Source organism: Thermobia domestica, chromosome 7, assembly GCF_964235325.1.
Source record: "Thermobia domestica chromosome 7, izTheDome1.hap1.1, whole genome shotgun sequence".
Taxonomy (NCBI): Eukaryota; Metazoa; Arthropoda; class Insecta; order Zygentoma; family Lepismatidae; genus Thermobia; species Thermobia domestica.
In genome coordinates this window covers 286,269,768-286,293,274 of record NC_137460.1, presented here as the reverse complement: position 1 = coordinate 286,293,274, position 23,507 = coordinate 286,269,768, and the positions used below count along the sequence as shown (strand labels likewise).

At 36.5% G+C, this 23,507-nt stretch overlaps 1 protein-coding gene across 2 annotated transcripts in view; it reads right to left on the bottom strand.

Moving 5' to 3' along the window:
- The window catches only part of LOC145690996 (uncharacterized), a 59,283-nt gene that overhangs the window by 20,016 nt on the left and 15,760 nt on the right, over positions 1-23,507 (bottom strand). The window contains exon 2 of one of the 2 annotated variants that reach the window (XR_014132316.1): positions 502-687. The exons of the other annotated variant lie outside the window; for it this stretch is intronic. The gene's annotated coding sequence lies outside the window, so the exon portion shown is untranslated. The remainder of the gene's footprint in view (positions 1-501; positions 688-23,507) is intronic. 2 annotated transcript variants of the gene reach the window in all.

Here is a 23,507-nt window from a genome sequence, read left to right as displayed (position 1 = left end):
GATAGGAATCACAAACAATTTCTTAGCTTTTTTTTTTATTTGAAACGTATTTCCAGACTGTAGTGATTATTGATTCCATTTTCGATTTCGAGTGGTGAATCTTTCAAAGATTGTTATAAATATTTTTACACATCATTGGAATCATTAGGTATTGTCCTCGATTACTCAACAGGTACTGATTATTAATATATATTTTTCAGTTATATCTTTTGTATGCTTTGTTAAACAAATGATACACAATACGAATTTTTTGCGCAGTATTAGGTAAAAATTCTTATTATAATACTGTACAAACTTGTATTTTACCAGGTGTCAGGCGAAATTGCACTAGCTTTAGGAAAGAAACGCATATAGAAAGAATTTTGAAATAAGAAACTGATGAGAATAAATAAAAAAACACATTCTTGCGATTTCAATGTCTATTACCGGTACATTTGCAATTCTTTATTGTAATTATAATAATAACTATTATTATAAAAATTAAGCAAAATAAATACCAACAAGCAACATTTACTGCGCCAGAAGACTATGGATACTGATAGCGGCCCAATTGGATCATTTTCTCATCTCTACTCTTCATAATATTTTGGGGTCTTTCACATCTATAGTTCTCTTCTCCATAATGTTAGTTATAAATGTATATTAACTTGCTGTTATAAATTAGTATACGAATCGAGCTTTATATTCCTAACGTGATGACAGAAAGAGAAAAAAAATAAATTAATAACATCATCATAGGAATTCCTTTTCCCCAGTTAAGCTAAACCAAATAATGATATATAACCTACTCTTTATTGAAAACCATGATGTCTTGCATAAAACTATTTTGAAGTACCATAAGACGGGGTTACTTGGCACATCGGGCGTTACTTTGCACAAAATTCGAAAAGAGTTTCACAGTTTTCTGTCGGGAAAACCATGAGCAGTAAACCGGAAGTTTCAACTTCCACCGTAAGATAGAACATGTAACTGTATTTTGGCTGTAATGTTAGTGGTTAAATTCAGTTCTACTTACCGGGAAAGTTTATTTTTCTAGAGGTATTGAAAGCAATCACTGTAAAGGCTGATAAAATTTGAAAGATATCATCTATAAGAATTTCCGTCAAGGTTAAATTAGTTTCGTAGACTACCATGTATAGTGCGACTTTGATGCAGTAGTTGAAATTTAAATGTCTAATGTATTAGTCATAAAAAACGTAAAACTGGGAGAAGGGGTTTCAGCCTATACTCGCGGTTATTTTGCACCGGTCCAAAATAACGCTTAGATAGGAAATTATTACCACTGGAGCCTCCTGTGTTTTAACGTTAGGTAAATTTCCTATTTAGGTAGTGCCGGAATGAATTTCTTGTTAGAAAAAAATTATGAACAGCGGCGAATCCAGAAAAGTAGTTTGACAGGACCATCATTCAAAAATCCTTTTCTTATTATTTGAGAAATCACTAGATTTTTGTGAGTAGGTTTGTACCTTATACATGTTGGAATCACTAACAATAGATTTTTCGGCAAATCTTTAGTTTCGGTCAAACAGTGACTGCAAGCGATTCATCTGATCCAGTTACCAGAGCAGTTTAGGAATCATTCCTCAATTGCTCCCGGAACCGGAGCAGATGAATCGGTTACAGTGACTTTCCGAGTCAAAGTAAAGTTCAATGTAAAGAATGTTGCTATAAATACAAGGGCCAAAATGTTACTAAACACTATACCTAATCAATCCAGGTGAAGCGATGACTATCAATATTGATATCTAAATGGGGACTACCGCTCCCTCAACCCCCCACTCAAATATCGTAAAAACATCCCAAAAAACAATATTTATTCAAACCAGTACTATAAAGCTGACGTAAGAAGGAAAAATTTAGAAAAAAGAATCATCACTAATTATAAATTAGTGCAGCATGACGAAGAAAAATAAAGTACATCTCACCAAGATAATGGAACCACCAGCAGCCAAACAAATACTTTGCTAAAAACTCAAATGCAAAGCAAATCAAGAATAAAATTAATATCAATTAATAACGAAATCACTCACCGTTTCCCCATACCAGAACATTCATGAATAATGAACTCACAAGTGATGATTCACGAAAAAATAAGATAGCAAGAACTCATGCGCAATACTCAACTTCACATTACTGAAAAATGTTCCTTTCCGCACAGACGTCGATTTACTAAAGCGAGGACACTTGTTACAAACAAGTATTATTACAAACAAGACTAACCAATAAACGCCCACTTTTACCATACGTCGAAAATATGTTCAGCCTTCGACCACAACCATATTAGGATTTCTCTAACTCAATGAAACCACACAATGCTGCAAAGCGATGAGTTAATATCCGAATCTAATTCAAACTTATTTAAAAACCACAAGTTCAAATTCTTTGTATTAAATTCATGTTACGGTTTCTCATTCGTACTTGCTAACTCGATTGGCACTATGATACGAAAATTCAATTACCCGCTCACCGCATTCCACACATACAAACAGAAAGAAAATGTGACGTCACAGTAACAAACTAACATATGACTGTACAGAGACATATAGTGAGAAAAATATGAACTACCAAAAAGGACGTCACTCAAAAGGCACGAACACTTCCAGCAAGTGATTCACGCAGAAACTGTTCCGAGAAGTGATTGAAACAATAAGAACCGTCTAAAGTCACTGTTTGAGTCTAATTAAGTATTTTCCTTTTCTTAAAAAAAAGAAGAAATCATGCAATTTTGGGTGGCCTTCAGCCTGAAAATTACAAACCCCATAAATCTTTCACTGATTACGGTTCGAATGATTCACACAACAGTAATACTATGTAACGGATTTTAAATTGAATTGGAGAATTCTGATATTTAAAAAACGACATAAGAATTTTTTTTGATTCGTTGAGGAATCTAGTGATGGGTAGGTCCCGTTGTTCATGGTATGTTGAGGGAGTAATGCATGACCCAACTAGGCACGTGAAAATTGATAACGTTCGTCAAGCGAACAAAATGATTGCTTATAAAGTGTTTTAGAGCTGTGTACATTTGAGTTCAACTAAATGGCAATTGAGCATTATAAATGATTTAGGGCTATTTTCAAGATGCCAAAAGGCTGATTTAGAGTGGCATCCTTACATGAATTTACAGTTATAATGAATGCGTATTTTAACGTGATGCCAATGGCCATTAGAGGTCGGATCACTCCGTAGATAGTTACTCCTTCTTGCTTCCCGAATGCCTAGCTTGTGAATGATAGATGAGTAGGAACCGTTTGTTGTGCATGTGCTAGTAGAGTTTTACTTTGCCGTAGCTAATAAGATGTTTGTTGAAAATAAGATTAAGTAATGATTCTATCAGCTAAAAATCGCGTGCTCGCTAATGTTGTAAAGATCCTTGCATTAGTGTTGATGCCTATGTACCTGTTATATTTGATGATTTGGTAAAAATAGAAGTTTGTTTGCGAGTACTACTGATAATTTAAAAAAATGTAAGTTTTCATATATATGTGTTTAAATAACAGCTAGACAAGAGGGATTGTTTTGTGAGTTGACCTGTTATTCTAAATTTATTTGAAACATTTTAATGAGTCTTTCGTTTTGCCGTATGAGTAATATGATTATTGAAACTTGAGACTTTAAATGTTTTTGTATTCCTTTAGAATTTTTGTTATTTAGTAAGTTGTGATACAGTATTTTAAATAATCAATATACAAGTAATGTTATAACTATTTTGCGAAATGCTTGTTTTGAAAATTGTCTTGCTTTTTTAATGTTTTTTGTGTATGAATATATATATTAATTTATATTATCATTTTAATGCTACATTGTGTGTTTATATTTAGTAGTTGAATATTACAAAATATTTTTGAATAAAAAGGTTTGAGTGTTGAACAAGTTTGTTGTAAAAAAAGGTGCATATACACACATTACACTACACTATATACACATATTAGGAATTTCGGCTTTAGCGTTTACACCGTTGTTAGGCAACGCTTCCGAAATATACACATTTTCTATTATGGTTTAGTAATTAAGTATTTTTGTGTTAATGTCTACCAGTATATTCATTTAGTTTCAGGTGTTTACTATGATTTCAAATATGTTATATGTTCAGTGAAAAAGATTGGAAAATCAATTGAAACATCTACTCATGGTGAGAAACCAACAGTTGAAAAATAAATAGACAAATAAATAAATAAGTGAATGAAAGAAAAGGACTTATAAACTGCAAATTTAAATGAATAATATGTACATTTTTATTAATGGTGGTATAATGGTGGCTTAAATGAGGGATTATAAATATAACAGGTGGCTTTAAAAACAGTGGCTTATCGTCTTATAGGTTGAATAACCTTATAGTTAACAAGTGAAAAGTGATCCATTATGTACAGTGAGGTACCAATATACCGATTTCCATGGTGAACTTCCAGTGAATTGAACCTATATATAGGACGTTCCACAATATAGTGATTTCTTCAGTGATACTTAACAAAGACCATTAACCCTCTGGCGGCCGCGGTTCTCTTCACAATTGAATCACTTACAGATTCATCTATTTTTGTCCTAGACGTCCAATATTCAATTCCATTTTCTGAGCAATGGTTTCTAATTGTTTCTATAATTCCTCTGTCAACATTGCTTGAAATTGTTCTAAAACACTAGCCTCCATATCGATATGAGTTAAAAGCAACTATTTCAAAGTACAAAAATATAAATGTTTCAGTTTGTGACGAAAATAAGAAACATGCACTTAAAACTTGAAACACAAAGAATTTTGATATTACGACCATTAGCAACCAATCCTTGTTTTATTCACAGCTCAGATTACACTTTGCGAAGTGCTTCAATATAAAATATCAACAGATATAAACTAGTACCATATAGAAAACATTATCTGTTATTCATAAATGCATATTAAGGCGGAATCTGCGGAATTTGCCCGTTTTCATCTCGTAAGTCGTAGATCACTTGCTCACTGGTATAGCGTAAAGAAACCTCCTAAGCATAATCCACTCACCATTTTTAGCGTAAAATTTAAATCTGTTCTTTTACTCGTAGGGTCTTCATTCTAGTGAGAGTAACGTAAGAAAAAATAAAAAGTTTTCTAAATGAGTTACATGTCTGGCTAACTGCTGGCACGTAAAATTTAATATCAATCGATTCAGCCATTTCTGGAGCTAATACCAGATTAGGTTGATGTTGAATTTTTTGTACTGAAGTATAGTATGCAGATTGTTCGTCTTCTCTCTCTTGAATGTTTATTTCCGAAAACACTGCTGCAGGCGACACTTTTTTAAAAGTAAAAAAGGCTAGTGTGCCAACTGTCCTTTCTCTAACAAGAGAGACCACTCAGATTATAATATTTGAAGTACAGTTTTAATCCTGTTCCCTTCTTTATGATACCCATTTGAATGAACGTAACGCAATAAAATGCCACATAAATGAACACGCTCCACATATTGTGAGCGTGTGGCCCCCCTTACTCCCATTTCATCTTAATTTTTCCAGTTGTTTCCACCTGAATTTGAACGAGGCTCTATGCACTGTACGTTGACGCATACTGTGTTATGGTTTTATCTTTGTCAATGAGTTGGCCGTACTGTGAGTGGTGACTTGAACTTCTTGTTCGTCGGACAAAGGAATGTGATGTGGTCGTGACTTTATAAAAAAAATAGTCCAATTGAATCTAAAGTAATCGGAGAATATTTTGACTATTTTTAATATTTTAATCATCGTATTTTAATGAAGAATACATTTAATACTTTTCGATATATATATATTCCTTGTAAGAAAACACTTCTTATAGATATTCTTAAAATATTTTCTCTGTCATGACTAGCGCAATCTTACAGACACTGAAAGAAGAAGACGCGGTGTGCTGAATAGTGCACAGCGAAATTTCACTATCACGGAATTAGAGGCGTATACAATTGTTACAGCTATACGTAAATGGGGACATTTATTATATGGACATCACGTGAAAGTTTATACAGACCATAACTCATTAGTGTTTTTGAATAAAATTCGCCATTGGAAATCTCGTTTGGCTCGGTGGAGTCTCGAACTACAGGGATTTAACTTAGAAATAAAGCACATTTCGGGGAGTGAAAATGTTTCCAGTGATGCATTGTCCAGGATAGTTTTAGCCCCTCTTAGTGAAATTTTGGACATCAACAATTTGGAAGTCCTCCCATCATTTTTCAGAAACCTCACACCAGAAGAGTTAACCGAAAAACAAAAAGAGCATCCTGAGTACAGTAAAATTATAAAATTTTTAGAAAAACCAAACGACCCTTATTCAAAGATGCAAAATAGAAATGTAGAGAAATTCTACAAATTGGAAAACACGATTTTGTTGTATAAGAACTTTCATTTCCCTAACAGCTGAAGAATTTGCATTCCACCATATTTAGTAAATCTGGTAATTGAAGAAATGCATTACAACCGTGGACATTTCGGATGTGAAAGAACTGTAAGTTTTATCAGCGAAATTTGTTATTGGAAATCTATGCGACGAGACGTGATGAACTATATTAACGATTGTCTCGAGTGTAAACGAACTAAAGTTGATACTCGACCCCCAGCTAGACCTCTAGAAACCATACAGGTGAAAGGCCCTAGGAGATTGATTTCAATTGATATCATCGGACTTCTTGTGCCATCTCCTTCAAAATGTAAATTTATACTTTCAGTCTTGGATGTTTTCACTCGCTACCTTGTTGTTTATCCGATCCGGAACGCTACTACGAAGTGTGTAGCTAAATGTTTGGAATCATTGTACTTTGTGCACTTAGAAATACCTTCAGCTATATTAGCGGACAATGGTAGTTGTTTTATTTCTAAAAACTTCAAACAAAAAATGGAAGAATATGGTGTTAAAATATTTTATTCCACGCCATATCCTGCCTCGAACGCGGTCGAGAGAATCCATCGGGAGACGAAAAGGTTGTTCAGACTATTTTGTAAAGATGATCATGGTTCCTGGGAGAAATTTATACCGCAAGTTGTTGTGTTATTGAATTATTCGAAATCAAGTAGTCTTGGCGCGAGTCCAGCTAGTTTACATTTGAACATTCATGCTGAAAAACCCATCTTCGAACATTTTGGCATTTTAACAAATGATACAAGTGAAAATGACAATGAAAGTTGGGATAATAAATTGGTAATGGCAGATTTCAAAAGAAAAGAAGTGACCCGAAAGCGAAATGAGAGGTACAATTCTCAACAGGAGAGTAAACACAAAATACAGGTGAATGATCTGGTTTTCTTGAAATAGACAAACTTAAGTTCTGCAACAGACAAGAAAATCTCAAAATTCTTTAATGTGTTCAAAGGACTTTATCTTTGGGTTAATAAACCGTCAAATTCAGAAAAGGTGTTCGAATTGTTAGATCCTTTAACTGGTAAATCAATTGGATCGCATTCAGTAGACCGATTTAAGGTGTGGAAACCTACGAAACAAACTCGTAAAATTTGGTTAGATTTAGCTGTGAAAAATAATTCTGAGAAATACCATGAAGTGATTTCAAGCGAATTTAAAAATTCAGATTTAGAAAGTAGTGTTGAAACTGTTCTTTGCAACGCATTAACCACAATACAAGTGTGTTTATCTCAAAAGGTTCAATCAAGAAGTAATAACCAACGAATACACAAAATTTTGGGAAAATTGTTGGAAGTTGATAAATATTTGAATTTTCTCTACTGTAAAAATCTGTGGTCATCCGATGTGTTGGAATTAGCATTGGTAAATTTACAAAACCCTTATGTGTTATTAAATGAGAGAGTTCAAGGAATGTAAAAAAAAAAGTTGTTTCATACGATATAAGCAGGCATCTGTGATCAGCTATGCGACTTCCAGATGGCCGTTGATGTTTTCTTTTCCAAAGTAATGGAAAAACTAGCAAAAATATATGCCAAGTCATTGAGATGAGGTTCCCCCCTATATATTTTGGGTAATGTATTATTTCTTTAACGCTCGGAGTAAGCAATTTTGGTAAGTCCCATTTATTATTTTAAATTTTTAACCTTGTGTTCTATGTTTCGGCCTCATCTCGGGGTGGAAAACAAATAATTCATTGTGGGTAGGTATCTTTGAAATTTAGCCAGGCAGACCTTGTCGAGTGGTCAGAAAGAATCATAGCTGAATTATTACGATGTAAAAATTTAGCTGTGAATCTTAAAGGCGCCGATAAATTTTATTAAATCTCGACAAAAACGTACGTTAGTCAATATTGTGTGAAAATAAAGTTTTAATGTGTAATATGTTTTGAAAAAAATATTTACTAATGAGAGAATTTATTTCATATATTCGTGTTATCGTATTATTGCATTATGTTTGAAAATTTACTTATAAGTTGATATAGTGTCTTTAAATTTCGTATTTTGAATGTTTGAATAATGAAAATATTACATTATTAAAAGTTATTTTGAAAATTAGCCATAAGTAAGTATATATACGTATAAAAATAGTTATCTTTGCATTTTATATTTTATTCTGTTTAAAATATTGAAAATTTTATATGTTTAGTATAATAAGGATATTTAGTGTAAGATGTAATAACACGAGTCAGATACTTACAAAGAAAGAAAAAAAGGAAAGGTTGAAATTTTACGATTTATGTAATGGTATAAGAAATATATTAGTTATGTGATGTGAATAAATAGAATATGAAAACTACATATATACGATATAAAATGGAAATATAATAGATAATCAACATGTTATTCCATTTGTTTTGAAACATTGTGCTATGAACAAAAATATAATCTTATACTTGCACAAATAAAAACATTTAAAGTGAATAGCCTATAAAAGTAAAATAGCCCATCTACGTTTGTGTAAAGTATTAGTGAACCATCGTAAATCAAATATTAATAGTGAAAGAATGAAGAGGAGTAATAACCGGAAAAATAAATTCAAGAAGAGGAAAATTCCAAGATTCCAGGATTCTGATAATCTTCAAAGAAGATCATCGTCCCTTTCGCGCGCCATTTGTGAGCGTGTGGCCCCCCTCACTCCCATTTCATCTTAATTTTTCCAGTTGCTTCTACCTGAATTGGAATGAGGCTCTATGCACTGTACGTTGACGCATACTGTGTTATGGTCTTATCTTTGTCAATGAGTTGGCCGTACTGTGAGTGGTGACTTGAACTTCTTGTTCGTCGGACAAAGGAATGTGATGTGGTCGGGACTTTATAAAAAAATAGTCCAATTGAATCTAAAGTAATCGAAGAATATTTTAACTACTTTTAATATTTTAATCATCGTATTTTAATGAAGAATACATTTAATACTTTTCGATTTATATATATATATATATATATATATATATATATATTCCTTGTAAGAAAACACTTCTTATAGATATTCTTAAAATATTTTCTCTGTCATGGCTAGCGCAATCTTACAGACGCTGAAAGAAGGCGCGGTGTGCTTGGCGTGGATTGCAATATGGACTGTCTTGCAAATGTTGTGTGCATCAAAAATCAAAAATTTCTTTGATCATCTTTAAAGGTGTAGTGGAAAAAGTTGTGTGAAAAAGGAATTATGATCAAAATAATAGTTTAAGCATTAAATTTTCATAGAGTGAATGAACGTATGTAAAAGAAACGCATTATTTTCGAAGTGACGAATGACCACGACTTTTGAACAAAGGATAGATGCAGTTATACATTCGACTATTGGCAAAGTTACACAGAAGCGACCGAGATAGAGCCTAAAATATGACCATTGAAGAGGAAACATGAATTTATAAGGAACTCCTTAACTCGGAATAATTAAATGACCCCCCCTTTTTTTCTTCTCTTAAAATCTCCAAAATTAAACTCTTGTGTGAATTAGTGTTCAGTGAGCAACGTGCGTAAAATAATCATCTCTCTTATCACGCAATAACCCGGCTTCTTCGTCGTCATATCCTATATTTTTGAGTTAATCTGTTAAAATTCTTTTTTTATTTTTTTATTCTCCTATTAACTAACATATGGGCTTATATTTCGTACGCTAAAATAATGAATGGAAAGAATTGAAATACAAAAGCATCAAAAGGTATAAATAAAGTCAATATTAATAAAATACAGAAGTAAGTATGTATGTGATATGTATATTATTTTGTGCTTGAATAAAACCAATTTCGTGTACATTTTTGTTTTCAGTTGTTATCCATGTTCCTCGCATCAATCACTACAGGTACGGTAAGAATTCAGTACTCCCTAATACAGATCTTGAGTGGACTCGAAGTAGGCGTGTCACTGAAGGTGGGTACTCGCGTATTCCAGCTTGGTTCGGATTAATCTCAAGTTGCGAGCAGGTCCAGTTCCTCGTACGAATTCTAACCACTAAAACCACCATTAGTAAGGCGTACCGGACAAGATACGAACCCAGAAGGTCATAAGTATGTCTTCCCAAATAGGGGTAGGCAGGAATCGAACCCCACCAACTTATATGAATGACCTTCCCGAACAGAAACACGAACCAATCGTGTTATAATATTAAATATTTATTCAAACAGTTCAGCTCCCTGTATTTTAGAATGTGATGCATAACATATTTCTTCTCTTTTTCGGTACTCAGAGTGTAGTATTTATCTTCGCATGCCCTTTTTACTTTTAGCGTAAAAAACAATAATGAAGAGTGTTTCACGATGCTAATAACACACGAGAGGCATTGTTTGCAAAAATTCTGTAAAAGCAAAATTCCAAACCTAGTAGGCTATATATTTCGATTTTTGCGATTAGCATTAGAGCAGGTTATAATAAATTCTATGTTGAGAGCACAAACATAGGAGCATTAGCAATAATCAGAAAGTAACGAAGGTGCAAGTGGTTGACCATATTACCTTACCATATATTCTGATCCTTTAATGGATTGTAGAAAATAACTAATTATTTCACTCATCGAATAGCGATAACGTGATTTGAAGTGAAACACTTCCACGTCAGTTCCTCAGAGAGAGTAAATGAGGGGCCAAAATTTAGAGTACGTAAAGAATAGAAGAAACAGATAATTTTAGTTTGTTATCTACGGACATAGTTGTATATTTCATATTGCATCACATAGTAACAAATGTGTTTCCCTCACTTTTTACGGATAAGACAAATTCAATTTATATACTTTGTGTTGAGAAGCGGAAAAATAGTTATTACCAACCACAAGTTTGATAATATTTCAACAATAAGGATTGGAAATATTTCCCTAACTTGTATCGGATTTTTACCCTTTACTTGCAACTATTCTACAACAAACATTCCGGAATAAATAACTTATTTCTTTTCATTTTTAGTAGTTAAGTTTAACAAATAAGGAGTTTGTGCTTTATACAATTTAGAAATTTGTAAGAATATCCCTAGCTTGAAACTACAAAGAAAGTTTCAATTCGTTCTATTTTAAGCCCTTTCGAATTCGAATATTTGTTTACGCTGCTCTGAGCCTATCGTAGAAGTATGCATATTTGACATCCTGCTATTCCTGGTAGAAGAGGCAAATAACTCGTGAGTATTTTTTTTTTATGAAGAAGGAAGTATTAATGTCCGTGCTGACAAACAATGAAAGAAATTTTGGTCGTAGTATTAAACTTGTTTCAAACTTCGTGATCAGAAGGGCTCCTACTCTGCGGGTGGTATAAATTGAGACCGTTTCATTTCTTTTAGGCAAGTGAAATGAATTGAGATCATATTTGAGAATATAAAAGAATGTAAGAATATCCCGGGTACAAACCATGAAAAATTTCCCAACCATTCTATTTGAAACATATTTGGAACTTTAAGAGCAATTGCCAGTTACTTTGCTTCTAGCTGGAGAGAATGTAATTTGAGATAACGTCTTTCTTATTAGTTGAGTGAAATAAATTTTGTTACTCTGCTTTTAGATTTTAGACATAAGTGAGAATGGCCATAGATACAAGTTCCACAGGATTTTGTATTTTTTATTTAAGAACAGCTTTAGGATAGAAGACTAAGAATAGATTTATCAATACAAAATAACTATGCAAAGTATCTTTTTTTGACAAAATAGAATCTTAATATATTTAAAAAAAAATGTGCCCGACGGTTTCTTCCTTTTGGGTTCCCTTTAAAGGGGGGTGGTTATTATGACTACAAATCGATTTCTAAGTAATGTTAGTTTCAATTTCTGTTATGTGGCAGCAGCATTTTAACAAATAATGTTCTCGTTGTACTTTTAGAAAGGGTATTTTATAAGCGACTTTTCGTTCTTCTATATAGAACTCCTGTAGATTATCATTATTAATTAAGTTCATTTCAGACCGATGTTAAGTCAAATTTCTTTGTGGGTTACTGAGATGTACGCATAAAATGCCAGCCAAGTGTTGTTTATTTATTTATAAATTAGCCCTGTAAAGTCAACATTAAGACTATTATCTTAAATACGAATTTATTAAGTACATCCCGATTTTCGAACAAAATTTCTTAGTAGGATAGAAAACTGCACCGTCTAAGCTGCATTTCATTCTTGAATGTAGGTTTACATTAGTAGAGCACGATGATGGCTGAATCCAAGTTTTTATGAGACAAAGATTTAAACTGCTTTAAGAAAAATTATATTCCACTTTTATTATATTTCTTACACGGGGGAATATATTCTATGATCCGATCGAAAGTAGCAGGAACGTGAGAGTACAACGAACCAAGACAGACGAAAAGGTTATGGAGCTAATGGTTTATAGTTTACTTGTGTATCAGTTTTCTGGTATATTTTGTGTTTCCACGTATTTTTCCCTTTCTTTAGTTTGCACTTTTCTCAATTTTTAAGACACTATTTTGGATTGAATTCCAACAAAACATGAGTTTTCTATCATTTTGTCAGAATGTATTGATAGCTTTTCCCATAGTTTATACTGCCTTTTTGCACAGGTTCTTTTTTTTTTTTTTTTTTTTTTTTGCATTTGAAGCTGTAAACGCGGAGTTATTCCATAAAAAATCAGGAAGTTCACGAGTGAAGCCTTAAAAATTAAAGTTAGATTTTCATTTCAAGTGAAATTGACGTTTGTTCGAGTAGAACTGGCTGATGACTCAAAGCTCATAGAATACAGGCTTGGGTGTCGTTTCTAAGCTTATGAATTACCCTTCACAACAATTTCCACTATCAAACCAGATTAAGATTATAGCCTGCATTCTCCGTTTTTTGTAGGCTACTTACAGTCTTATCTACGACCATTGTCTCATGCCTTTTTCTTCCTTGTAATTGTCTATTTTCGTTGCCACTCTTTTCTCGTTGGATATAACTAAGTAGGTTACGATTATGCATTTTAAATATTGCATGGTATCTGAAGTTTAAACTCAATCCCTTTCTCCTTCGTTTCGTTCTGTTTTTAAGATATTTTCTGAATTTAAAAATTACTCTAATAGCAAATACCTTACAAAAATGGAAATCCTTAAAGAGCAGGGAGTCAATCAAAAAGCTACTTTCTCTTCTTTGTATTCAGTTAAATGTGATGTTACTATTTGGGTGAATCCTTCGCGATTAATTCTCATCAGTATTGTCATAAGATTGATAGAATAAAGCGCGAGTAAAATGGAATTGAAACAAGAAGAAACTGCTGGCAATCAACAGGGATATCATCTAAAAGTTTGTTCTTGGCTTTCTTTTCATTCTTCCGAGTATCATTTTGTTATGGTTTGTTTCTCTTTTCTATTTGGTCTATTGCCAAACAATATCTGGAATTACAAACATGTATTATAACGAACATTAACAAAACGGAAGTGATGTTCGCCTGTTTCAGGTTATTTCGAGAGAAATTAATTTTGTTTATAACAAGTTTTCGGCTTCGTTTGTAAATATTTATAATTTGTGCTAAAGTAACGTATGATTTTTCTCTTGTTTTCGTTGTTCTTTCTTCTCGCGATATTCTTTACTATATATTAGGCTAAGTTCTCAAATTAATTTTTCTATTTTACCACTTGATGTTATCCAATGCCTCTGGATTAGTCTGGCCTCTGGATTTTTCTAATATCAATAGTGTTCTTATATCTACCAGGGTCATAATGAGAAGCTGTCAGGGGTGTAGACTTAAAATCATTAATAAGGCGCACTGAATGTAAAATACAGACGTTATAACATAAGCGTATTTTTTTATTTAACTTGCTGATAAACAGTTGTATGTGGAGTATTATTACAAACTATCCTCGCACACCGTTTAAACGCTCTAAATTGTAAGTTTCAAAACCACATAATGTTATTCCACTCAATAATACATCTACATCAAACATAAGGTGAAGACCTTAGAGGGCAAGGAAAGTGACTTTTGAAGTAGATAAATTTGTCTAGGAAATTGACACTCCATAGTGAAATACAGATGGTGATCAGAAAAATGGAAACACCTGAACGAAATTGCAACTTACCAGATTAATATGGTGTCGGGCCACCTTTCGCCTTCACAACAGCCTTGATGCGACGTGGGATGGAGGCATAGAGATCGTGAATGGTAGCAAGTGGAATTTTACACCATTCCTCGTGCAGGGCATCGGCCAGTTCTGTGAGAGGGGATGGAGGTGGAAATCGTCGCCGGAATCTTGTTTCCAAGACGGACCACAGATGTTCACTTATGTTGAAATCTGGTGATTGGGCGGGCCAGGGAAGGTGTTGAACGTCATCCCGATGTTCCTCAAACCACTCTGCAACAACTCCAGCTGTGTGAATGGGTGCCTTATCATCCTGGAAGATGGCGTCATTGTCCGGGAACAACATCTGGACCATAGGATGCAAGTGGTCTCCAGAATTGCGACATAATCATTGGCAGTGATTCGTCCGCTAAGTTTGAGCATAGGCCCACAGCATCACCAAGCTGCCGAAATGTTTCACAGTTGGGCGGAGACACTACAGATCATAAGCTTCTTTGGGTGTTCTCCACACATAAACACGGCCCGTGGTTGGGAATAGGGTGAAGGATGACTCATCGGACCATATCACACGTTTCCAGTCCTCAACGGTCCAAGCTGCATGGTCGCGACACCATTTGCGGCGTGTGAAAGCGTTATGGTCCCTGATGAGCGGTTTGGCACGTGCAACACGACCCCTTAAGTTCATGTCATGTATTTCGCGGCGGACTGTGATTGTCGAAAAAGGGGGGGGGGTGCTGGTTGAGTTCCTCCACCACTTGCTCCGCAGTGGCACGACGGTTCTGGGTGACAATGTGCTTTAATACCCGGCGTGACCTGTCAATCATGATTTTATTCCGCTTCCCCGATGTGGTTTTCCCGAGTGTTGTCGACACTGTCCTACGGGACACACCTAACATAGTGGCCACTGCCGTCACACTCACTCCAAATAACCGCGCACCAACAATTTGCCCTCTTTGAAAATCTGATAGGTGTCCCATTTTACACTACCTCCGTCTGAGGCAGCCACTGGACACTGCTGTTCCACTGCGCCTGACGTAGTATGGAGACCGACCTAACACACCACCACCAGCGGTCCGGCGCTGCACGTGCCACATTACTGCCAACCCATACATCTGACGTGCTGCCAACAACAGTTTTTTTCATTTTTCTTATCGTCATCTGTATATAAGCTGGGAGGATAACCACGGCACAATTCACTCATTGGTAGACCCTCGAGTGGAGTGTGATGAGGTTTTCGAAGTTTGCATATTGTGATCCGCAGAGTGGTTTTCCGATTATAAATAAAACTTATTGGAAACATCGTGTATAACTTGGATCCCTTTTATTATGGGGACCTCAATTGAGCTGTCTGAAACAGTGAACACAGTGAAAACAGTGAACTAAATGCATTTTCAAACTATCAGCAACAAGGTTACACTTTGTAGTTTTTCATAATTTGTGATAAATTATCACTTATTGGAAAGAGTGGTGGATAAACTCACATGAAAAGCTGATGTAAAAATGTGGCAATGTACAATTTTTGTGGAATTTGACATCCAGGGTTTCCAATTTTACACATACTTGTTGACAGCTCGAAAATGGAGTTATGATAGTTCACTTTGGTTTCAGACAGCTTAATTACTATTGATGCACTGTCAATAATTATATATATATATATATATGTAGTGGCAGTGCATTATATATATATATATAGCATTTAACTTTTATTACTTTGATCTGTTTTCATAACAAGAAGGAAGGACATCCTTACCTTATATCAGAAATTTTTCAATTCTGCATTATCATGACATAATTTATTATTTAAGACATCTTTATTCACTCTATTTAGTATATCCTTTCATACTGCATTAACATAAACGATTGAAGGTTGTCTTTCCCGTGGTTTGCTCTCAATCCTTATTTTATAATATTGAGTTTCAAGAAAAGCATATTTACAACTTCCTTTCTGCATGTGTAAGAGGGATAGTAAGGAGGAACTTGTACATTTTAAAGAGGTATGTATAACATAAGGCATACATGTGATATTCATATATAATTTTAAACGCACACGTAAGGATGGACTTGCAAGTTTACTTTGATTTCCTACATCCCTGGTTCAATATCGCTTTAACATGCTTCCTCTTCATACTCACTACTTATATATTCAATATCATATTCACTCACAACATCTCCTTGCGATGTCTTGGACTAAATATCTGCATAAAATTTTAGTTCTTCGATAGTTTTCCCTTCATCTATGCCACAGATTTTGTTCATTGCATTTGAGGGTAGTACGTCTTTTAAATTAGAAATCCGCTTGGGATCGAAACACACAAAGTCGTGGTAAAGGTTTTCGTGTAAGAAGAAGAAAAAACATATAGAATATATGTTGATTTCAGATAGATAGTCTCTGTTTGTGGTTACAGTAATAAAATAGAATTTTTGTTTCGGTTTGCTATGGCAACTGGTATTTAATTATGGAGACTACATAATAAAAAGTAGTTGTAGTCAATGTGATGTGTCTAGTTTGAAATTTATGCAATCACTAGTTATTACAAATATACGTATAAATTGAGGGTGCCTGATAGTAGTAACTTATCTTAGTATTCGAACTGGGCTAATGTGACGAAAAATACATTAAATTTAATTATAACGTTACAATCGAACGAATACATTCTATGGTTTGATATTATTTGATCACAGCAAAACGCATGCCTCCTGCTGGTTTCTTCGGAACCTACCCCTCTCCAACTCCCTACTACCCGTACAACCTCCCGTTTACGCGACATCCAATCTGCTACGCTCCTTGTGGATTACAAGGACATTCTTTTTGTTAACCAGTGTTACCTTATTGTCAACACCTGGTGTGAAATGCCACGTAAATTCCGCGTGGTCAACAACTCAGTTCCAGAACTAGAGCGCACTAACAGATACAACATATATATTTTGAATTTTGTATCTAAGTACTATGGGAATCGTCAAAGTAATTTAAATGATATTTTTATTACTTGTTTATGGGAATGAAGAATTTGTTAAACCATTAATTTTTAGGTCTTCTCGGGCTAGCAGCCAGGTGAATACTGTTATATCTTGCGACGTTTCGAGGCCTGACATCGTCCTCATCTTCAGGCGAATATGATTGTGCAATGGAGTGTATGGAATATATATACTCATGTATGTACGATTGAACTTTTCTGATTGGTGGTTGAAATGGCGGCTTCTGATTGGTGCTTGAGATGGCGGGATATGATTGGTGTCCATGTTTTATTCAGTTGGAATCCTGTGTCTCTGTTAAGGTTCGTTTTTTCTTGTATGATTGCAACGGCTTCTTTTATCCTCCTGTCCCAAACTCTTGAGCATTTTGCTATTATTTCGGCATCTGTGAACAAAATTTTATGTTGCTGTTTGATGCTATGTTCAGCCAATCCGGATTTTTCTGGTTGTTTAGTCTGATGAAACTGTTGTGTTCTTTGCATGTGGCTTCAATGGTTCGTCCTGTTTGTCCAATATATGACTTACCACATTCACATGGAATGCGGTAAACTCCAGGAGTTCGGAGGCCCAGGTCGTCTTTGGTTGATCGTATTAAGTTTTTTATTTTTGCTGGAGGCTTGTGTATTGTCCTGATGTTGTACCAGGCAAATAGTCTGCTGAGCTTTCCAGAAGTGTTCCCGGTGTATGGGAGGCAAATTGTGTTTTTCCGTTCTTCATTCACAGTTTCTTCTTCACTTTTGTCCTTGTTGTCACTGTCCTTCGTTCTGGTCCTTTTCAGGGCCATATTTATATCTCGCATTGAGGATCCATTCTGTAGCATGGCGCTGCGAAGATGATTAACTTCCTCTATTAAGCAATCTTTGTCGGAGATGGAAAATGCTCTATGTGCTAAAGTGTTGAGAACTCCAAGCCGTTGAGCTTTGTGATGGAAACTGTTTGCGTTCAGATATAAATCTGTATGTGATGGTTTCCTGTATACCCTCTGGCCTAGGCTGACATCCGGTCTTCTGTATATCATGATGTCAAGAAATGGTAGACGTCCATCTAGTTCAACTTCCATTGTGAATTTAATATTCGGATGCTGGTTATTAAGATGCTGCAGGAATTCCTGTAAGGAGCTGCGTCCATGTGGCCAGATGGTGAAGGTGTCATCAACATACCTATAGAAATATGTGGGAGCCAGTGGTGTTTTCTTCAGTGCTTCATGTTCAAAGTGCTCCATACAAAAATTGGCTACTGCAGGTGATAGTGGAGAACCCATGGCGACGCCGTCTGTTTGCTCATAGTACTGACCACGGTATAGGAAGAAGGTTGAAGTGAAAACATGTTGAACGAGATCCAATATCTCAGACCGGAAGTGTTTCCCAAGAAGCAGTATTGTATCCTTGACCGGAACTCTGGTAAACAATGATACCACGTCGAAACTAACCATAAGATCTTCGGAAGAGATCTTCATCGTCTTCAGGTTTTTTACACACTCTGTTGAATTTTTCACATGGTGTTCACACTTGCCCACGTATGGTTGGAGTAATGTTGTAAGATACTTGGCCAAAGAGTAGGTTGGGCTTCCTATTGCACTAACAATTGGTCTCAGTGGTACCCCTGCTTTATGTATTTTTGGTAAGCCATATAGTCTCGGAGGTATGCTGCAGTGTGGTGTAAGTTGTTTGCGAGTATCTTCGACCAGTCCCGACTTCTTTAGCAGTGAGGCTGTTCTTCTTTCTACTGCAGATGTTGGATCTCGTGACAAGGTGGTATATGCTGGATCTCAAAGTAACTGTGAAATCTTCACTTGATAGACATCTGTGGGAAGCACTACAGGGATGTTTCCTTTGTCAGCTGGTAGAATAGTGATACTTGCGTCTTCTCTTAATGCTTTAAGTGCGATCCATTCGGCTTTGCTAATGTTTGTGTGGGCATGACGGCTTTTTTCAGGACCACGCTCGCTTCCTGACGTATTTCTTCTGCTGTATCATTGGGAAGATTGCTAACTGCTTGTTCTATGCTGGCAATGATGTCTATGGTCGGAATTTTCTTCGGTGTGATGGCAAAATTTAGCCCTTTCTTTAGTAAACTGGAAGTGTTTTCATCCAAAGGTACATTGGTGAGATTGACGACCACTTTCTCAGCTTCGATTTCGTGTTCGGTTGGTGTGGATGGTTTTAGTCGATTGAATTTCCTAATTTGTTTAGTCGTCCTTTTGGTGTGTGAAATATCGGCCAACGCTGTTGAAGACATGTCGATCCATTCCCAATCTATTGGCGAAAGACAGCCGACTAGTTCCAGGTGAGTTGTTAGAAGCTGTCGGTCCATACGGTCCAGCTGCTGACGGGTGAAATGTATGCGTTCTCTTACAAGTGCCATACTTGCGTGTCTTAAGATTCTTGAAATTCTGGCAGACTTTAGAGGAAAGTGCAGTCTGGTAAAGATAGGTGACACTCCATTGTCTCTGCATCTCAAGAAGAAGGCTAAGTTGCATAAAAGACGTGCCTTCTTGCTTCGTAGTTCTTGTAGATGGTTAATGCTACGAAGTATTTCCTCCCTGTAAAGGTATCTAAAGTATCTATTGAAGCTTTCCTGGCGACGTATTGTGAACACGTCTTCTCGGGCTAGCAGCCAGGTGAATACTGTTATATCTTGCGACGTTTCGGGGGCTGATATCGTCCTCATCTTCAGGCGAATATGATTGTGCAATGGAGTGTATGGAATATATATACTCATGTATGTACAGTTGGACTTTTCTGATTGGTGGTTGAAATGGCGGCTTCTGATTGGTGCTTGAGATGGCGGGATATGATTGGTGTCCATGTTTTACTCAGTTGGAATCCTGTGTCTCTGTTAAGGTTCGTTTTTTCTTGTATGATTGCAACGGCTTCTTTTATCCTCCTGTCCCAAACTCTTGAGCATTTTGCTATTATTTCGGCATCTGTGAACAAAATCTTATGTTGCTGTTTGATGCTATGTTCAGCCAATCCGGATTTTTCTGGTTGGTTTAGTCTGATGTAACTGTTGTGTTCTTTCCATGTGGCTTCAATGGTTCGTCCTGTTTGTCCAATACATGACTTACCACATTCACAAGGAATGCGGTAAACTCCAGGAGTTCGGAGGCCCAGGTCGTCTTTGGTTGATCGTATTAAGTTTTTTATTTTTGCTGGAGGCTTGTGTATTGTCCTGATGTACCTGGCAAATAGTCTGCTGAGCTTTCCAGAAGTGTTCCCGGTGTATGGGAGGCAAATTGTGTTTTTCCGTTCTTCATTCACAGTTTCTTCTGCACTTTTGTCCTTGTTGTCACTGTCCTTCGTTCTGGTCCTTTTCAGGGCCATATTTATATCTCGCATTGAGTATCCATTCTGTAGCATGGCGCTGCGAAGATGATTAACTTCCTCTATTAAGCAATCTTTGTCGGAGATGGAAAATGCTCTATGTGCTAAAGTGTTGAGAACTCCAAGCCGTTGAGCTTTGTGATGGAAACTGTTTGCGTTCAGATATAAATCTGTATGTGTTGGTTTCCTGTATACCCTCTGGCCTAGGCTGCCATCCGGTCTTCTGTATATCATGATGTCAAGAAATGGTAGACGTCCATCTTGTTCAACTTCCATTGTGAATTTAATATTCGGATGCTGGTTATTAAGATGCTGCAGGAATTCCTGTAAGTAGCTGCGTCCATGTGGCCAGATGGTGAAGGTGTCATCAACATACCGATAGAAATGTGTGGGTGCCAGAGGATGCCAGTCGTTCCTATACCGTGGTCAGTACTATGAGCAAACAGACGGCGTCGCCATGGGTTCTCCACTATCACCTGCAGTAGCCAATTTTTATATGGAGCACTTTGAACATGAAGCACTGAAGAAAGCACCACTGGCACCCACACATTTCTATAGGTATGTTGATGACACCTTCACTATCTGGCCACATGGACGCAGCTCCTTACAGGAATTCCTGCAGCATCTTAATAACCAGCATCCGAATATTAAATTCACAATGGAAGTTGAACAAGATGGACGTCTACCATTTCTTGACATCATGATATACAGAAGACCGGATAGCAGCCTAGGCCATAGGGTATACAGGAAACCAACACATACAGATTTATATCTGAACGCAAACAGTTTCCATCACAAAGCTCAACGGCTTGGAATTCTCAACACTTTAGCACATAGAGCATTTCCCGTCTCCGACAAAGATTGTTTAATAGAGGAAGTTAATCATCTTCGCAGCGCCATGCTACGGAATGGATACTCAATGCGAGATATAAATATGGCCCTGAAAAGGACCAGAACGAAGGACAGTGACAACAAGGACAAAAGTGCAGAAGAAACTGTGAATGAAGAACGGAAAAACACAATTTGCCTCCCATACACCGGGAACACTTCTGGAAAGCTCAGCAGACTTTTTGCCAGGTACAACATCAGGACAATACACAAGCCTCCAGCAAAAATAAAAAACTTAATACGATCAACCAAAGACGACCTGGGCCTCCGAACTCCTGGAGTTTACCGCATTCCATGTGAATGTGGTAAGTCATATATTGGACAAACAGGACGAACCATTGAAGCCACATGCAAAGAACACAACAGTTACATCAGACTAAACCAACCAGAAAAATCCGGATTGGCTGAACATAGCATCAAACAGCAACATAAGATTTTGTTCACAGATGCCGAAATAATAGCAAAATGCTCAAGAGTTTGGGACAGGAGGATAAAAGTAGCCGTTGCAATCATACAAGAAAAAACGAACCTTAACAGAGACACAGGATTCCAACTGAGTAAAACATGGACACCAATCATATCCCGCCATCTCAAGCACCGATCAGAAGCCACCATTTCAACCACCAATCAGAAGAGTCCAATCGTACATACATGAGTATATATACTCCATACACTCCATTGCACAATCATATTCGCCTGAAGATGAGGACGATGTCAGCCCTCGAAACGTCGCAAGATATAACAGTATTCACCTGACTGCTAGCCCGAGAAGTCGTGTTCACAATACGTCGCCAGGAAAGCTTCAATAGATACCTTAGATTCCTTTACGGGGAGGAAATACTTCGTAGCATTCACCATCTACAAGAACTACGAAGCAAGAAGGCACGTCTTTTATGCAACTTAGCCTTCTTCTTGAGATGCAGAGACAATGGAGTGTCACCTATCTTTACCAGACTGCACTTTCCTCTAAAGTCTGCCAGAATTAAAGAATCTTAAGACACGCAAGTATGGCACTTGTAAGAGAACGAATACATTTCACCCGTCAGCACCTAGACCGTATGGACCGACAGCTTCTAAAAACTCACCTGGAACTAGCCGGCTGTCTTTCGCCAATAGATTGGGAATGGATCGACATGTCTTCAACAGCGTTGGCCGATATTTCACGCACCAAAAGGACGACTAAACAAATTAAGAAATTCAATCGACTAAAACCATCCGCACCAACCGAACACGAAATCGAAGCTGAAAAAGTGGTCGTCAATCTCACCAATGTACCTTTGGATGAAAACACTTCCAGTTTACTAAAGAAAGGGCTAAATTTTGCCATCACACCGAAGAAAATTCCGACCATAGACATCATTGCGAGTATAGAACAAGCAGTTAGCAATCTTCCCAATGATACAGCAGAAGAAATACGTCAGGAAGCGAGCGTGGTCCTGAAAAGAGCCGTCATGCCCAGACTAAACATTAACAAAGCCGAATGGATCGCACTTAAAGCATTAAGAGAATACGCAAGTGTCACTATTCTACCAGCTGACAAAGAAAACATCACTGTAGTGCTTCCCACAGATGTCTATCAAGTGAAGATTTCACAGTTACTTCGAGTTCCAGCATATACCACCTTGTCACGAGATCCAACATCTGCAGTAGAAAGAAGAACAGCCTCACTGCTAAAGAAGTCGGGACTGGACGAAGATACTCGCAAACAACTTACACCACACTGCAGCATGCCTCCGAGACTATATGGCTTACCAAAAATACATAAAGCAGGGGTACCCCTGAGACCAATTGTTAGTGCAATAGGAAGCCCAACCTACTCTTTGGCCAAGTATCTTACAACATTACTCCAACCATACGTGGGCAAGTGTGAACACCATGTGAAAAATTCAACAGAGTTTGTAAAAATCCTGAGGACGATGAAGATCTCTTCCGAAGATCTTATGGTTAGTTTCGACGTGGTATCATTCTTTACCAGAGTTCCGGTCAAGG